Source organism: Mus musculus, chromosome X (assembly GCF_000001635.26).
Source record: "Mus musculus strain C57BL/6J chromosome X, GRCm38.p6 C57BL/6J".
NCBI lineage: Eukaryota > Metazoa > Chordata > Mammalia > Rodentia > Muridae > Mus > Mus musculus.
In genome coordinates, this window is record NC_000086.7 from 96,187,545 (window position 1) to 96,204,822 (window position 17,278).

Genomic DNA, 17,278 nt, shown 5'->3' on the forward strand with positions numbered 1-17,278 from the left:
TCACAGGAAGTGTAAAATTGAAATATTCTGCTTTCAATAAAAAACACTGCTCGAGTTTGATATCTATTGCTATAATAAATACCAAGACCAAGTCAATTTGGGGAAGAAACTATAAACTCAGCTTAATTATCTAAGAAACAGTACATCACTGAAAGAAGATAGGACATAACATTAAAGCAGGAACTAGCAAGGAAACCTTGGAGCAACACTGCTTACTGTCTTGCTTTCTCTGGTTCAGGTAGAGCCACCATTTGCACAACCCACAATAAACTGCCTGGGGGATGACACTATGTCAATCAATCTAAATAATTGTCTACAGACATATCCACATACCAATCTGATCTAAACAGTCCCTCTACTGAGACTACCTCTTCTCAGGTAACTCTTGGATGTGTGTGTCATGTGGAAAATAAAAAAACAACCAGGATGGATACTAAAATGATGCTTGTTTCACAATAATGGATTCAAGGATAGTAAATGAGGTGAAATTCCAGACAAAGACTTTAAAATGACTTTAAGAATGTTCCTTTAGCTCCTTGGCTACTTTCTCTAGCTACCCTATAGGCGGAACAACATTATGAACTAACCAGTACCCCGGAGCTCTTGACTCTAGCTGCATATGTATCAAAAGATGGCCTAGTCGGCCATCAATGGAAAGAGAGGCCCATTGGACATGCAAACTTTATATGCCCCAGTACAGGGGAACGCCAGGGCCAAAAAGGGGGAGTGGGTGGGTAGGGGATTGGGGGTGGGTGGGTATGGGGGACTTTTGGTATAGCATTGGAAATGTAAATGAGCTAAATACCTAATAAAAAATGGGAAAAAAAAGAATGTTCAACAAAATTAAAGGTGACATAAATAAACCTTGGAATTAGTAAAAGTGAGTATAAATAAAAAGATGAAGGAAATAAGAAAGTCACTATAGATATAGAAGAAAAATGCATGAAAGAAACAGATACACTAAAACATCTCCTCATATTTAAAGGAGTTACAGAGACAAAGTTTGGAGCTAAGACGAAAGGATGGACTATCCAGAGACTACCCCACCCTGGGATCCATCCCATAATCATCCACTAAACCCAGACACTATTGCATATGCTAGCAAGATTTTGCTGAAGGGACCCTGTTATAGCTGTCTCATATGAGAATATGCCAGTGCCTAGCAAATACAGAAGTGGATGCTCACAGTCATCTATAAGATAGAACACAAGGCCCCCAATGGAGAAGCTAGAGAAAGCACCCAAGGAGCTGAAGGGGTCTGCAACCCTATAGGTGGAACAACAATATGAACTAACCAGTACCCCCAGAGCTCATGTCTCTAGCTGCATATATAGCAGAAGATGGCCTAGTCAGCCATCACTGGGAAGAGAGTCCCCTTAGTATTGCAAACTTTATATGCCCCAGTACAGGGGAATGCCAAGGCCAAGAAGCGGGAGTGGGTGGGTACGGGAGCAGGGCGGAGGGAGGGTATAGGGAACTTTCGGGATAGTATTTGAAATGTATATAAAGAAAATATCTAATAAAAAATAAATTTAAAAAATTTCATACAATGTACCTATATTTTAATTATCTTTTATCTTTTGAGATTATAATATAATTAAATAATTTCACCCTTATTGTTCCCTCCAAGGCCTCCAATATACTCCCCTTTGGTCTTTCAAATTTATGGCCTTTTTTTTTCATTAATTGTGTTACATGCATATACACACTATATATATATATATATATATATATATATATATATATATACATATGTATATATACGCACACACACATATATACATATATATTCCTATATGTGTAAATACAGAATAATGGTACCTGTATATATTTTTCAGGAATGACCACTTGCTATTGGATAACCAGTTGGTATGCTTTTCCCTGGGAAGGACTATACCGTTTCAACATTCCTTAGTTGCCTATAGTTCTTTGTGTGGAGTTGAGGTCTTGTGGTGTTTCCTAGTCCATGCCAGTCTATCTGATGTTTTTGTTCTTGTTCAGTTGGACATAGAAGTTTTTTTAGTGTGGGCAAGGACTACACTTACCTGAGGATATAAGGATAAATATTTGTTATGTAGTTAGAGATTCTGCTGGCTTAGTAAACAGGCAGTTCTATTTTCTACTCCAAGACTCATGACTTCAGGAACCCTGGATAGTTGGCTACATTTGCAATACCAGGTATGATCTCTCTTGTTGAACAAATTTTTTATCATCATCATCATCATCACCATCATCACCATCATCTATTCATTTTACATCCTGTTCACTACCCTCTCCCAGTCACCACTTTCACAATCCTTTCCCCTCCTCCCTCCCCTTCTCATTTGAGTGTGTGTTACCACCTGAGTATTCCCCCACCCTGGAACATCTCCATGAGGCTAGGCACATCCTTTGCCACTGAGGCCAGACAAGGCAGCCCATCTAGAAGAACATATCTCACACACTGGCAACAGCTTTTGGGATAGCCCCTGCTCCAGTTGTTCAGGACCCACATGAAGACCAAGCTGCACATCTGTCTACAGGGAGGCTTAGGTCTAGCCCATGTATGGGTTGAACAAATCTTAAGCCCATTTAGAGAGCTATTGCTTACTGACAAGGTATGAGTGTCACTACTGCACCCTTACAGTTATCATGACATGTTGGTCATTTTTACAGTTCATAGAAATCTTAGCTAGGAGTGGTGGTTGCTTCCAACATCTAAAGTATATAGTGTCTTCAGCAATAGGGACTTATGTCTTTTGGTCAATGCTGATTAACAACTCAAAAGACAGCTTCCCGTGCCTGGTGTTGAGTTTTTCTTTTGTTTTTGTTTTTTTTTTTGTTTGTTTGTTTTTGTGTTGTCAGATAGTCTTTCTTGGAGGAATCACTGTTAGCTCATGTGGGTAAATTTCATTTAAACTATATATGTATATTTATATTTATATACTCACTTAAATATAGATATTTTAGGTGATAGTATTATGGTTTCTTATGACCTTTTCAGACATCCATTGCTATTTACCCTCATTCTGCATTTATATTCCTCCATTTCTCTATTAGATACTCTTCATTTTCCCCATTTTTCTAATCTGACTCCTTGTATTTGTACCAAAATGTATATTCATATCTGAAGATTTGGAACTAGGAACCACAAATGAGAGAGAACATGTGGCACCCATTTTTCTTTCTTTCTTTCTTTTTTTTTTTTTTTTTTTGGTTTTTCGAGACAGGGTTTCTCTGTGTAGCCATGGCTGTCCTGGAACTCACTCTGTAGACAAGACTGACCTCGAACTCAGAAATCCGCCTGCCTCTGCCTTTCCAGTGCTGGGATTAAAGGCGTGCACCACCACAGCCTGGCTCTTTTTTTTTTTTTTTTTTTTTTTTTTTTGGTCTGGGTTGCCTCACTCAATGTATTATATTCTAGTTTGGTCCATTTGCCTACAAATTTCGTGACTTTATTTCCACATTCTCATTATCTATACAATCAGTTGAACATGGATAAACAAATACCTATGAAGTGTGATGCCAAGTCATTTAGGTACATGCCAAGGAGTGGCATAACTGGTTTTTATGGTATATTTATATTCAGTTTATGTAGATTCTTTACACTGATTCCCATAGTGGTTACCAAGTTTGTAATCCCACCAACAATAAATGACGACCCCCTTTCCCTGACATCCCCTCTAGCATTTGTTGCTGGTTGCTTTGTTAATCTTTAGCATTTTGTCTGGTGTAAAATTAAGTCTAAAAGTTATTTTGATTTTCATTTCCCTAATTGCTGTGCATGATGAGCACTTGCTGGGATACATCTTAGCCATCTTTTTTTTTCCTTTTTTTTTTTGAGACCTCTCTGTTTAGGTCCTTGGTAGGTTTTTCAAATGGGTTATTTGTTTTTAAGGCTCTTTGTCTTTTGAGTGTATATACATACATACATGGAGGTTTATCTAGGTCAGTGGTTCTTAACTTTCCTCAGAACTGAACAAAGAATTCTCACCTGAGGAATACCGAATGGCAGAGAAGCACCTGAAAAAATGTTCAACATCCTTAATCATCAGGGAAATGCAAATCAAAACAACCCTGAGATTCCACCTCACACCAGTCAGAATGGCTAAGATGAAAAATTCAGGTGACAGCAGATGCTGGCGTGGATGTGGAGAAAGAGGAACACTCCTCCATTGTTGGTGGGATTGCAGGCTTGTACAACCACTCTGGAAATCAGTCTGGCAGTTCCTCAGAAAATTGGACATAGTACTACAGGAGGATCCAGCAATACCTCTCCTGGGCATATATCCAGAAGATGCCCCAACTGGTAAGAAGGACACATGCTCCACTATCTTCATAGCAGCCTTATTTATAATAGCCAGAAGCTGGAAAGAACCCAGATGCCCCTCAACAGAGGAATGGATACAGAAAATGTGGCACATCTACACAATGGAGTACTACTCAGCTATTAAAAAGAATGAATTTATGAAATTCCTAGGCAAATGGATGGACCTGGAGGGCATCATCCTGAGTGAGGTAACACATTCACAAAGGAACTCACACAATATGTACTCACTGATAAGTGGATATTAGCTCCAAACCTAGGATTCCCAAGATATAAGATACAATTTGCTAAACACATGAAACTCAAGAAGAATGAAGACTGAAGTGTGGACACTATGCCCCTCCTTAGAATTGGGAACAAAACACCCATGGAAGGAGTTACAGAGACAAAGTTTGGAGCTGAGATGAAAGGATGGACCATGTAGAGACTGCCATATCCAGGGATCCACCCCATAATCAGATTCCAAACGCTGACACCATTGCATACACTAGCAAGATTTTATCGAAAGGACCCAGATGTAGCTGTCTCTTGTGAGACTATGCCGGGGCCTAGCAAACACAGAAGTGGATGCTCACAGTCAGCTAATGGATGGATCACAGGGCTCCCAATGGAGGAGCTAGAGAAAGAACCCAAGGAGCTAAAGGGATCTGCAACCCTATAGGTGGAAAAACATTATGAACTAACCAGTACCCTGGAGCTCTTGACTCTAGCTGCATATGTATCAAAAGATGGCCTAGTCGGCCATCACTGGAAAGAGAGGCCCATTGGACACGCAAATTTTATATGCCCCAGTACAGGGGAACGCCAGGGCCAAAAAGGGGGAGTGGGTGGGTAGGGGAGTGGGGGTGGGTGGGTATGGGGGACTTTTGGTATAGCATTGGAAATGTAAATGAGCTAAATACCTAATAAAAAAATGGAAAAAAAAGAGGCTGCTCTTTAATACAGTTCCTCATGTTGCAATGACCCTCAACCATAAAATTATTTTCATTGCTATTATTTTATTCTGGTTGTAATGTTGCCACTACTATGAACAGTAATGTAAATATATATATTTTCTGATGGTCTTAGATAACCCCAGTGAAACGATCATTACATCCCCAAGTGGGTCACTATTTATAGGTTAAGAACAGCTGATCTATGTAATTCTTATTGGCCAATATTTCTATAAGATGTGGGTTTTGATGCAGAAAAGTGGATACGTTGATCAATAGTATAGAATTGGAGATGCACAAAATTTTTTCGGTTCCATAATCTCTCTCTCTCTCCTCTCTCTCTCCTCTCTCTCTCTCTCCTCTCTCTCTCCCTCTCTCTCTCTCTCTCTCTCTCCCTCTCTCTCTCTCTCTCTCTCTCTCTCTCTCTCTCCCTGTAGGTTTTCATATGGATTTTGATTGGGATTCCAATGTTCCTGTAAATTACCTTTGATAGGAGATCTTTCCATCTTTAGTGTCTTCTTTTGCTAGGATTAATCCTTGGTATTTTGTTTTTTAAGGCTATTATGAATGGGAATGTTTCTTGAATTCTTCCTCAGAATTCTTGTTGGTACATAGAAAGGATACTGATTTTTGTAAGTTAATTCTGTATCATGATACTTTTCTGAAATTATTGATCATTCCTAGAAATTTTCTGGTGGGATTTATGGGTTATCTTATGTATAATATCCTACTGTCTTCAAATACAGAGAGTTTTATTGTTTCAGTTCATATTGTTATCCCTTTGATTCCTTTCTTGTATTATTGCTATAGCCAGAGCTTCAGGTATTATACTGTAAAAGAATAGGGATAGTGGACAGTCTTATTTCATTCCTGATTTTAGTAGGATTGCTTCAAGTTTTTACCCTTTTAAAATGATGTTGGTTTGGATTTCTCACATATAGCATTTATTTTGTTGAGCTATATTCCCTCCAGGACTTTCATGAAGTAATGTTGAATTTTTTTCAAAGGCCTTTTCTGCATATATTGATATGATCATGTGATTACTGTCTTTGAGTCCATTTATAAAGAAATTATTCAAGTTATAAATTTCCTTATGTTGAATAAATTTTTGCATCTGCAGAATAAAGCCAACTTGTTAATGATAGATGATCATTTTGATATGTAAGCATTTTATTGAATATTTTGAATATACATTCATCATAGGTAGTGGTTTCTAGTTTTCATTCTTAAAAAATTCTTGTTGTGGAAGCTGGTGTTCTCGCACTTGGGGGTGGTGGCCAGAAGCCGGCAGGACTGGAAGGGACACCGCATCTCAGAAGACTCTTCAAGAAATCACAATGTCAAACAACACAGACCTTTCTCTCTCTTCATACGATGAAGGTCAGGGGTCTAAGTTTATTCAGAAAGCTAAGGAGACACTGTTCCCCCCCCCCATTGGAATGGCAGGCTTTGCAGCAATTTTTGTGTATGGGTTACACACGCTGAAGAGTAGGGGAAATATGAAGATGTCCATTCACTTGATCCACATGCGTGTAGCAGCCCAGGGCTTTGTTGTGGGGGCCATGACTCTTGGTATGGGCTACTCCATGTACCAGGAATTCTGGACCAAGCCTAAGCCTTGGAAGAGCTGCTGTGCTTGCTTTAGTTAGATGTCTCATATTGAGGTTACTTGCTTGTGTTTATAATAAATAACATGTGGGTTTAGAAATTAAAAACAAATTCTTACTGTGCTTTTAACTAGCTTTTGGAATTAGAATAAAATGGCTTTGCAGAGGAGTTTGAAGAGCTTCATCGGTTTCTGCACTTTTTGTTATTAATTTAGAAAATATTGCTTTTAACTAGTCTTCAAAAATTTTTGGTAGACTTTTTCTTTTATTGGATATTTTCGGATATTTTCTTTATTTACATTTCAAATGTTATCCCCTTTCCTGGTTTTCCTTCCTCTCAGAAACACCCTATCACATCCTCCCTTCCCCTGCTTCTATGAGGGTGTTCCTCCACCCACACACCCACTCCCACCTCCCCGCCCTTGATTCTCCTATACTGGTGCATCTATTGAGCCTTCAGACCAAGGCCCTCTCCTTCCATTGATTCATGATAAGGGGTAGACTTCTTCTTCTTCTTCTTCTTCTTCTTCTTCTTCTTCTTCTTCTTCTTCTTCTTCTTCTTCTTAATTAGGGTTGCTCTATTAGTCAGTGTTCTCTGGAGGAACAGAACTTACAGAATAAAATTAAGTTCCTGCTTAATCCTTTCATTAGTTTTAATTTTTTTCACATTCCATGATTGACTGGCTCAATACTGTTACTGCTTTATCTTCAAGTCTTGATAATTTGCCTTGTACTATACCCATTATACTAGTAAGGTTACTCTCTGTGTTTTCTAATTATTTCATTGAAATTTTCAATTCCACCTCATTTCATCTTGAGTCTTCTTCAGTATTTGTATCTGAGCTACTGAATTCAGTTTTAAGTTCTAAATTGTCTTCATCATTTTATTTAGTTGTATATTTGTGCTTTCTTGGTAATCACTCAAGCGTTTATTGTTATCCTTTATAATTTTTTTTTCTGAGACAGGGTTTCTCTGTATAGTCATGGCTGTCCTGGAACTCACTTTGTAGACCAGGCTGGCCTCAAACTCAGAAATCTACCTGCCTCTGCCTCCCAAGTGCTGGGATTAAAGGAATGCGCCACCACTGCCAGGCATCCTTTATAATTTCAACGGGTTGTTATTCATGATTTTTTTTTAAACTCATTGAATTCTTTGATAAAGTTTAAGACTGCTCTTTTTTTCCTTTTTAAAGATGTGTGTGAATGTGTGTGTGCGCACGCGTGTGTGATCTATCTGCATGTATACCTGCATGCTAGAAGAGGGCATCAGATCCCATTATAGATGGTTGTGAGCCACGATGTGGTTGCTAAGAATTGAACTCATAACCTCTGGAGGAGCAACCAGTGCTTTCTCCAGCCCCAAGATTGTAATTTTAAGTTCGGTGTCCTGTAGTTCATGTAGGTAATTCTCATTGGATAACATTTCTTTAGGACTAGTGCATTTGCTGAGAGACATGTTTTTGCAATGTCACCTTGGTGTGTGGATTTGGTTTGTGTTTGATGTAAAATTAGAGCTCCCCTTTGGCTGGAGCAGGGCAGGAGCTGAGGGCACAGAGTTAGTGAGGCTAAGGGAACCTAGTGAATTTGCTGCATGGTCGGACCCAGGCCAGAAGAAGCCGGTTTGCATATCTGGAGGAGAAAGGCCTGCAGGTATACAGATGGCAGAGGGGTGGATCTTGTTGTAATTTGGATCTGACATGTCATCAAAGACCCATTTGCTTAGTTTGGTGCTAATGAAGAGGTGAGAACTAAAAGGTAGGGCCTTATAAAGAAGTTAAATCCCCATAAACAAGAGGAGGATAGTGGGACTCTATTCTTTCTCTGCTCCCTGGCCACCATGAAGCAGCTTGTTTTCATGTACTTCTTCTACTCTGATATAATGCCTCACTATCTTCAAAACCATGAGGCAAAATAATTCACCCTGGTGTTTGATAGAAACTGTGGTGGTAGGAATGAGAAATATCCCCTACAGACTCATGTATTTGACCACTTGATACTTGGTTAGTGGTACTTTTTGGAGAAGTTGTAGAAACTTCGGGAGGAGGGACTTTTCTGGAGAATGTACATTATTGCAAACAGGCTTTCTTGAGTGTTTAGGGCTTCACCCCAGTTCCAGTTTGTTTTCTTGGCTTTGTGTTTGAGGTTGAGAATTGTAATCTTTTTGACTTTTTCCGGCCACCATACCTGCTGCTTGCTACCATTCCCCCACCCACCCCCAAACCCTAATAGATTCTTATCCCTCTGAAACCATAATCTGAAACAAACCCTTTCTTCTACAGGTTGTTTGGTCCTGTTATTTTATCCCACAACAGAAAAGTAACTAATATAGAAACAGAAAGCTGACTACCTAGTGCATATTAGGAGAGATGTTAGAATTATGATGAGATGACTCACAGATTTTAGTCTTGCATAATTGTATGAGTGTTATTCACCAAGAGAAGAAAAGACAGGAAACGATGAATTGAGTATTCATTTAATAGTTTTGATTACATTCCTCCATGAATCAATTATTTTCAATTTGCTACAAAGATAATTTGAGGGTCTTTGGAAAAGTCTGTTAGAACTTCCATTATTGAGAATTTCCTACCTTCTCTGACATCTGTATCATTTTGAGTACTTATACCACATCCATTCCCTCAGATGCACTATTTGTCTTTCCTAAAATAAAATCTCTATTAGTAAACATTTGTACATTTACTTAAATTTGCTACCCATTTGGAGATTGCCAGTCATATGTAGCTTAACATATTGAAATTCTATATATTTTTACAAGCCCATTGAAAATGTTACACTCCTAGAAAGAAATATTCTAATTGCTCAGTTGGCATAAATATATTTTTACTCTATATGACCATGACATTTTTTCTATGCTTTTAGACACACCGGAAGAGGGCAACAGATCTCATTACAGATGGTTGCAAGCTACCATGCGGTTGCTGGGATTTGAATTCAGGACCTCTAGAAAAGCAGTCAGTGCTCTTATCAGCTGAGCCATCTCTCCAGCAATATGTAAGCTTTTAGTGAAAGTAATTACTAATTCATCCTGGTAACTGTGTCTCTCTGCATAGTCTAAGTTCTTTGTGTCTAAATTAATTCTAGATCTAAGTACTTGTCTAATTAAATGAATTCTTCCATGTGTCCTTAAGCAAATGCCTCCTCTTTTTTTCTTCAGTGATTTCATATATGTACCTTATGTTTCAGTCCTTTTCCTACATACTCTCTCCCATTTTTCTAATGCCCATATCAGTTCTTCTCCTCCCCACATCTCTTTTTCATGTTTATTAGTTCTAGTTTATTTACTGTACCACATAGTTTAATACAGGCCATCTATCTGTATGATCCTGAGTTTGGAACTAACCCTCAGAGTCTAGTGGGCTAACCAGTGGGTACACAACTGAATAGCATGATTCCTCTCCTCCCAGAATCTAACAAACAGATCAGGTGTATTCGTCAGGGCCCCATGAGTCCTTTCTCCATCAATTTCTGACTGCTGGAGAGAGGCAGGTCTTCTGTAGACCCAGTGCAATATATAGTCATTGTGAGTTGGTGGTTGCCATGTCCCTGTACTGCTTCCTGACTAGAAGATGATATTTTGCACCTGTATTCCATCATCTTTTGGCTCTTACAGCCTTTCTGTCTCCTCTGACTCAGTGTTTACTGAGCCTCACAGGGGCAGTGTAGTTGTCTTCTCTATGGCTGAACCCTCAACTATCCTTTATTCTCAACATCTTGAACAGCCATGAGTTTTTGAAATTATAATTCACAGCAAGGAGATGTTCTCTGTTTAAGGGCAAGAGTAGTTTCTGTGTGAATATACACAGATATTCAGGGGTTAACTTGAGGCCATGACAGTTCAGCTAAGCAGCCATCTTAGGTTTGTTCCCTCTACATAGGGTCTTTAAGTGGGTTTTAAATGAGGTTTATAGTATCAAGCATGGATTCTCTACTGTAAAGGAAGACAAAAATCTAATTAAGGAGCCACTGATTGCCTCCATAACAATGATAACATCATTTCACTAAGGGTTCATCTTGTCTAGTGTGTTGGTATGATAGTTTCTAGAGTTCATGACTAGGTTAGTTAGTCTTTTGACACCTTTACCCCATCATATCCTGTTACCCATCATCTGGCACAATAAGAGCAACCAGCAGGGAAGAAACTTTCATCAATTCTAACTTGGTTTCTCTGTGGTTTTCATCCATGGTGTCTGGTACTTATAGCAACAGAGACTTATTAACTCTTTCATGTGGGTAGTGAGAGCCTGTTAAGTTTTTCAGTTAACTAGAGTCTTTCTTATCAATGCCTCCTTCTGAGGTGTGTCACACCTGGCTGTTTTAAAAATATTTATTTATTTTATTTTTATTTATAGGGGTGTTTGTATGTATATACATATGTATGTATGTGTACTATCCACATACAGATACAAATCTGATGTGCACAGAAGGCAGAAGAGGGTATCAAATCTCCTGTAACTGGAGTCATAGATGGTTGTGAACTACCAGGTGGGTGCTAAATACTGAAACCAGGTCTCCAGAAAAAGCAGCATGTGCTTTTAATTGCAGATCCATCTCTTGTCTTAGGATTAAAAAAAATTACTCATTGCTACTAGAGCCTGCACTGCCTGGTTTTAGATATCTTTACCTACAAGTTCTCCTACGTTTTTAAATTATGTTACTAGATACCAGGTTACCAAGTATTTTTTAATTACACTCCTTTCATATTGTTTGACCTTTCCTATCTCATATTTATTTGTCTTCTCTATCCTTCACTATTCTTTCTGTCTCAATATTTTTAGTCCCCAAATATCTTCTACCTACTATGTGGTACTCTCTGTCCTGCCTTAACGGATGAGTCATTGCTGTTTCTTTGTAAGTATCTTGGGTTCATGAAGTAAGCATACAAAACAGAAGCATTTAAGAGTAGGGTAAGAAGGACACATGCTCCACTATGTTCATAGCAGCCTTGTTTATAATAGCCAGGAGCTGGAAAGAACCCAGATGCCCCTCAACAGAGGAATGGATACAGAAAATGTGGTACATTTACACAATGGAATACTACTCAGCTATTAAAAAAATGAATTTATGAAATTCCTAGGCAAATGGATGGACCTGGAGGGTATCATCCTGAGTGAGGTAACCCAATCACAAAGGAACTCGCACAATATGTACTCACTGATAAGTGGATATTAGCCCAGAAACTTAGGATACTCAAGATATAAGATACAACTTGCCAAACGCATGAAATTCAAGAAGAACGAAGACCAAAGTGTGGACACTTTATCCTTTCTTAGAAATGGGAACAAACACCCATGGAAGGAGTTACAGAGACAAAATTTGGAAGTGTGACGAAAGGATGGACCATCTAGTGATTGCCATATGCAGGGATCCATCCCATAATCAGCTTCCAAATGCTGACACCATTGCATACACTAGCAAGATTTTGCTGAAAGGACCCAGATATAGCTGTCTCTTGTGAGACTATGCCGGGGCCTAGCAAACACAGAAGTGGATGATCACAGTCAGCTATTGGATGGGTCACACGGCCCCCAATGGAGGAGCTAGAGAAATTACCCAAGGAACTAAAGGGAACTGCAACCCTATAGGTGGAACAACAATATGAACTAACCAGTACCCCGGAGCTCTTGTCTCTAGCTGCATATGTATCAAAAGATGGCCTAGTCGGTCATCACTGCAAAGAGAGGCCCATTGGACTTGCAAACTTTATATGCCCCAGTACAGGGGAACGCCAGGGCCAAAAAGGGGGAGTGGGTGGGTAGGGGATTGGGGGGGTGGGTATGGGGGACCTCTGGGATAGCATTGAAAATGTAAACGAGGAAAATACCTAATTAAAAAAAAAAAGAAAATGAAACAAAGCTAGGATGGTAGTAACCAAAAAAAAAAAAAAAAAAAAAAAAAAAAGAAGCAAATCGACTTGATTTGAAGGATTGAAGTTCTCATCTATGAATGAACTCTTCTGCATGTAGTTTCACTAAAACTCATCCTGGTGACTTAAGGACATTGCTTGACCCTCCAAGACCCAGCTCTGTTCAGACGGTTGAGGCTTCCCCATCCAACTCCAGTGGTAGGTAGGTGAGATGTTACAGGCTAGTAAGACTCAGCAAGGATACATATCCCACCTATCCATAGAGGAGAACCTTGGCTTTGACATGGAAATTCTAAGATCTTTTGAAATTTTCCAGATTCATGGATGACATAATGGCGTACCTTGGTCCTTCAGATGGTGGGAACCAAAATAGATGGGAAAATACAGAATGTCTAATATCTATCTGTTGCATGTAATTAAAAAAAGAGTAGGATTCACATACAAAAGAAAACATGTGACACTGGTCTTTCTTTCTGGTTCATGTGTGTACTTTATGTGGCTGGGTTACCTTACTCAAGATAATATCCTCCAGATTCATCCATTTGCCTAGGAATTTCATAAATTCATTGCTTTTAATAGCTAAGTAGTACTCCATTGTGTAAATGTACCACATTTTCTGTATCCATTCCTCTGTTGAAGGGCATCTGGGTTCTTTCCAGCTTCTGGCTATTATAAATAAGGTTGCTATGAACATAGTGGAGCATGTGTCCTTATTACAAGTTGGAACATCTTCTGGGTATATGCCCAGGAGAGGTATTGCGGGATCCTCCGGTAGTACTATGTCCAATTTTCTGAGGAACCGCCAGACTGATTTCCAGAGTGGTTGTACGAGCTTGCAATCCCACCAACAATGGAGGAGTGTTCCTCTTTCTCCACATCCTCGCCAGCATATGCTGTCACCTGAATTTTTGATCTTAGCCATTCTCACTGGTGTGAGGTGGAGGGGAATGCCAGGGCCAGGAAGCTGGAGTGGGTGGGTTGGGGAGCAAGGTGGGGGAAGGGTATAGGGGGCTTTGGGGATAGCATTTGAAATGTAAAGAAAGAAAACATCTAATAAAAAGAAAAAAGCAAAAACCATTAAAAGGGTAGGAGAGTGGCTCAGCGGTTAAGAGTAGTGACGGCTCTTCCAGAGGTCCTGAGTTCAATTCCCAGCAACCACATGGTGGCTCACAACCATCTGTAATGGGATCTGATGTCCTCTTCTGGTGTGTGTCTGAAGACAGCTACAGTGTACTTGTATAAATAAAAATAAATAAATAATATTTTTAAAAAGAAAAAAAACAGTGTTTTTGTTTATTTTTTAAAGTTTTTATACATGTAAACAGTATACTTCACTCATATCCACCTCCTCTTCACTCATTCAACTCCTTTCATACATTTACATCATGTCTCCTTTCCAAACCTGTGTCTTATTTTCTAAACCCAATTAGTGCTATTCATAAGTGCATGTTTGCAGGGCTGTCCACTGGGTCATGGGCAAAGTATCAGAGAACAGTGTCTCTTCCTCCCCTCAGAATCATCAACAGCCAATAGCTCCTCCCCTAGGAATGGGCCTCAGGATCCTGTCCTCCACTTATGCTGGAATTTTAAGTGGCTTGATTTTGTGCAAGTTCATATAGGGTAGCACAGCAGCTGTGAGTTTGTAAGTGCAATACCCATGTTGTGCTAGAAGGCAGCACTCCTCCCCATCCTTCAGCTCTTTTATTTCCTCGGGGCACACTGGGGAAGTGCTTTGTTTTTGAAAAGAGCTTTTAATGGCTTTATTTCTAATAAAACCAGGATGTCAGAATTAGAAAGGTTCTTAATCCCACAGAACTTTGTTAAAAACTGATTTCTGGGCTCTACTCCATTTTCAATAAATAATATTTTCTGAGCCTATATCTCAGTTATATGGTTTGATAAGATGGTAGTTTTGTATATTTTAATGGAACACAGTCAAGGCTAGACATTGTGCATAACCATAAAATACTAGTTAATAGCTTAGTATCCCAATAATTTTATTCTGGTGGGCTTTCTATGAAGAGAAGATATAGCTCCAACTTGATCTTTATGCCTTTTCAGACTTGCTGATCCTATTATATACCTTTAGTAAAATCATTATGTAGATATAATCCACACACCACAAAACATACTCATTTAAACTGTGGAATTCAATACTTTAAAAAATATTATCACAAACTATTACTATTATCTGAGTTTAGAATATACTTTCTAATCTCTGCACCCATAAATGCCTGTAAGTACTTTAACCTGCAACGCATCTCTAAGCCCTGGAAACCACTAATATGCTTTCTAGCTCTATAAACATTTCTTTTACTTAACCCTAACTCAAGGGTTCAGTTCATCATGATAGGAAAGTCATGTTGGCAGGAACATTAGGCAGCTTGGCCATATTGCATCTGCAGTTAGAAATCAGAGAGAAACAAATGTATCTACTCGTCTCTCTTCATTTTATTCAGTCTTGTATCCCATCCTCTGGAATAATGTTATACATATTTAAAGTGAGTCTCTTACCCCAGTGAACCCAATCTAGAAAATCTCTCAAAGACATGTCCAGAGATTTGTTTTGATGGTGATTCTAAATCCTATTAGCTTGACATTTAAGAATACCCACCAGAACTCAACCTCTATTCAACTTGACATTCAAACACATCTTGTTTAGTATATATCCTACTCATTGTCTCTACAGTCTTATGGGTATCTTATAATGAAAAATGCACTCAGCCCACAATCTTTGACAGTTCCAATGTTGTTTACAATTCCAAAGTCCAAGTATTATTCATAAAAATAAAAAGCAAAGTACAAACTTCCAATGTATGCAGTATAGAATACACTTTCCCATTCCAAAAGTAGTGAAGTACATAGCAAGAATTGATCACTAAAGTAAGACTATAATCCAGCAGGGAAAATGTCAAATCATTTAGCCTAAGCATTTGGGACTCTAGATGGAATCAACTGAGATCCAAAGGATTTGGGTAACTGTGATGGCTGATTTTGGTCATCATCTTGACTGTCTCTGAAATTGACTAAAATACAAGTAGGTAGGCACACCTGTGAGGGAGTTTTCTTGACTGGATTATTTGAGGGGGCAAAATCCTCTCTTAGTCTGGTCCACACCTTCTGGTGGCAGGCTATATTAAAGGACACAGGAGAAGGAAGCTCTCTCTCTCTCCCTCCTTCCCTCCCTCCCTCCCTTCCTCCCTCTTTCACTCTGGCTGGAAAGTTCATCTATTCTGCTGCTCAGGCAGTCCTTTGCTGGTGTAAGAGCCTACTTTTTACAAAATTCTCATCTGTACTGAAGACCAGCTGAGACATCCAGCCTTGTAGACTGAATAAATATCAGATTCTTGACCTTCCTGTCAGGAGACAGCCAATACTGGACTAGTCAGGCTACAGCCTACAAGCCAGTCCACAAAATTCTCTTTTAACATATATAGATTCAGTTTATAAGTTATGCTCCCCTAAAGAGAGCATTGACTAATGTAGTATTATAATCATTTCAGTCTGCCTACAGATACATAGCATCTTTTGGGGAGCTGCAGCTTTCCTCTATAGACATTTCATTGTTTTTCCATTATCTTGCGGTCTCTACTATAACTTAAGCTTACCAGTTTCATGCAATAGACCCTAAGTGCTTCTTTACAGGGACTCTGATGTTGCCACATATTACCTTGGCTCAGTTGTTTTCAGAAACTGCAATGAAAAGCTCCATGATCCTCTCACTCTTATGTATTCCATGCTTGCAAATTCACAATCATGTGGTTGAAAATGCCAAGTTCTACCAGCTCAGTGTGATGCCTTCTTATGCTCATCCAGGGCAAATATTTCCCAAAGCAGATACTTTTGATAAAGGAGCTCCTTCAGTGATATTCTCAATTTGTCTTCTTTCCAATAAAGTAGTATTTTTGCAAAATGAAGCTTTTAGTGTAGAGTACTATTTTCTTTTTAATGGCTCTAATCTCATTAACAATTATAGATCTTTGTCAACTTTGAACTTCTTGTCCAAAGACTTAAACTTTATTTATTTATTTTTTTAAAGATTTATTTATTATAAATAAGTACACTGTAGCTGGCTTTAGATGCACCAGAATAGGGTATCAGATCTCATTATGGGTGGTTGTGAGCCACCATGTGGTTGCTGGGATTTGAACTCAGGACCTTTGAAAGAGCAGTCAGTGCTCTTACCCACTGAGCCATCTCGCCAGCCCAGACTTAAACTTTATTACACACCTTTCCTTGCTATACTCCACATTATTTTCTTGTCATTCTGTCCCTACTCTCTGGTTATTCTAAATCATTCCAAGTTGGCAAAGGAGATCAACTATCACAGTGGTACTTAGAGCAAAAGAATTATCTGGCAAAGTTCAGTGTTTGGTCTTTGAACTTTTTGTTTCTCATCCAACTCATCAATATAGCTAAAGTCAACGAGTATAAAGAATGTGTCTAAACACAAAGCTATGTACATAGGTGTAAGATTAAATGTAATATATGAGCCAAAAAGAAGGTGTATAATCAAAGCTTTATAGTCATTATATTCTGGGACTTGGGATGA

General features: G+C 38.9%; 1 pseudogene; it reads left to right on the forward strand.

Moving 5' to 3' along the window:
- The first annotated feature begins 458 nt into the window (after positions 1-458).
- On the forward strand, positions 459-6,887 carry Gm14925 (annotated as a pseudogene).
- Positions 6,888-17,278: the final 10,391 nt, after the last annotated feature.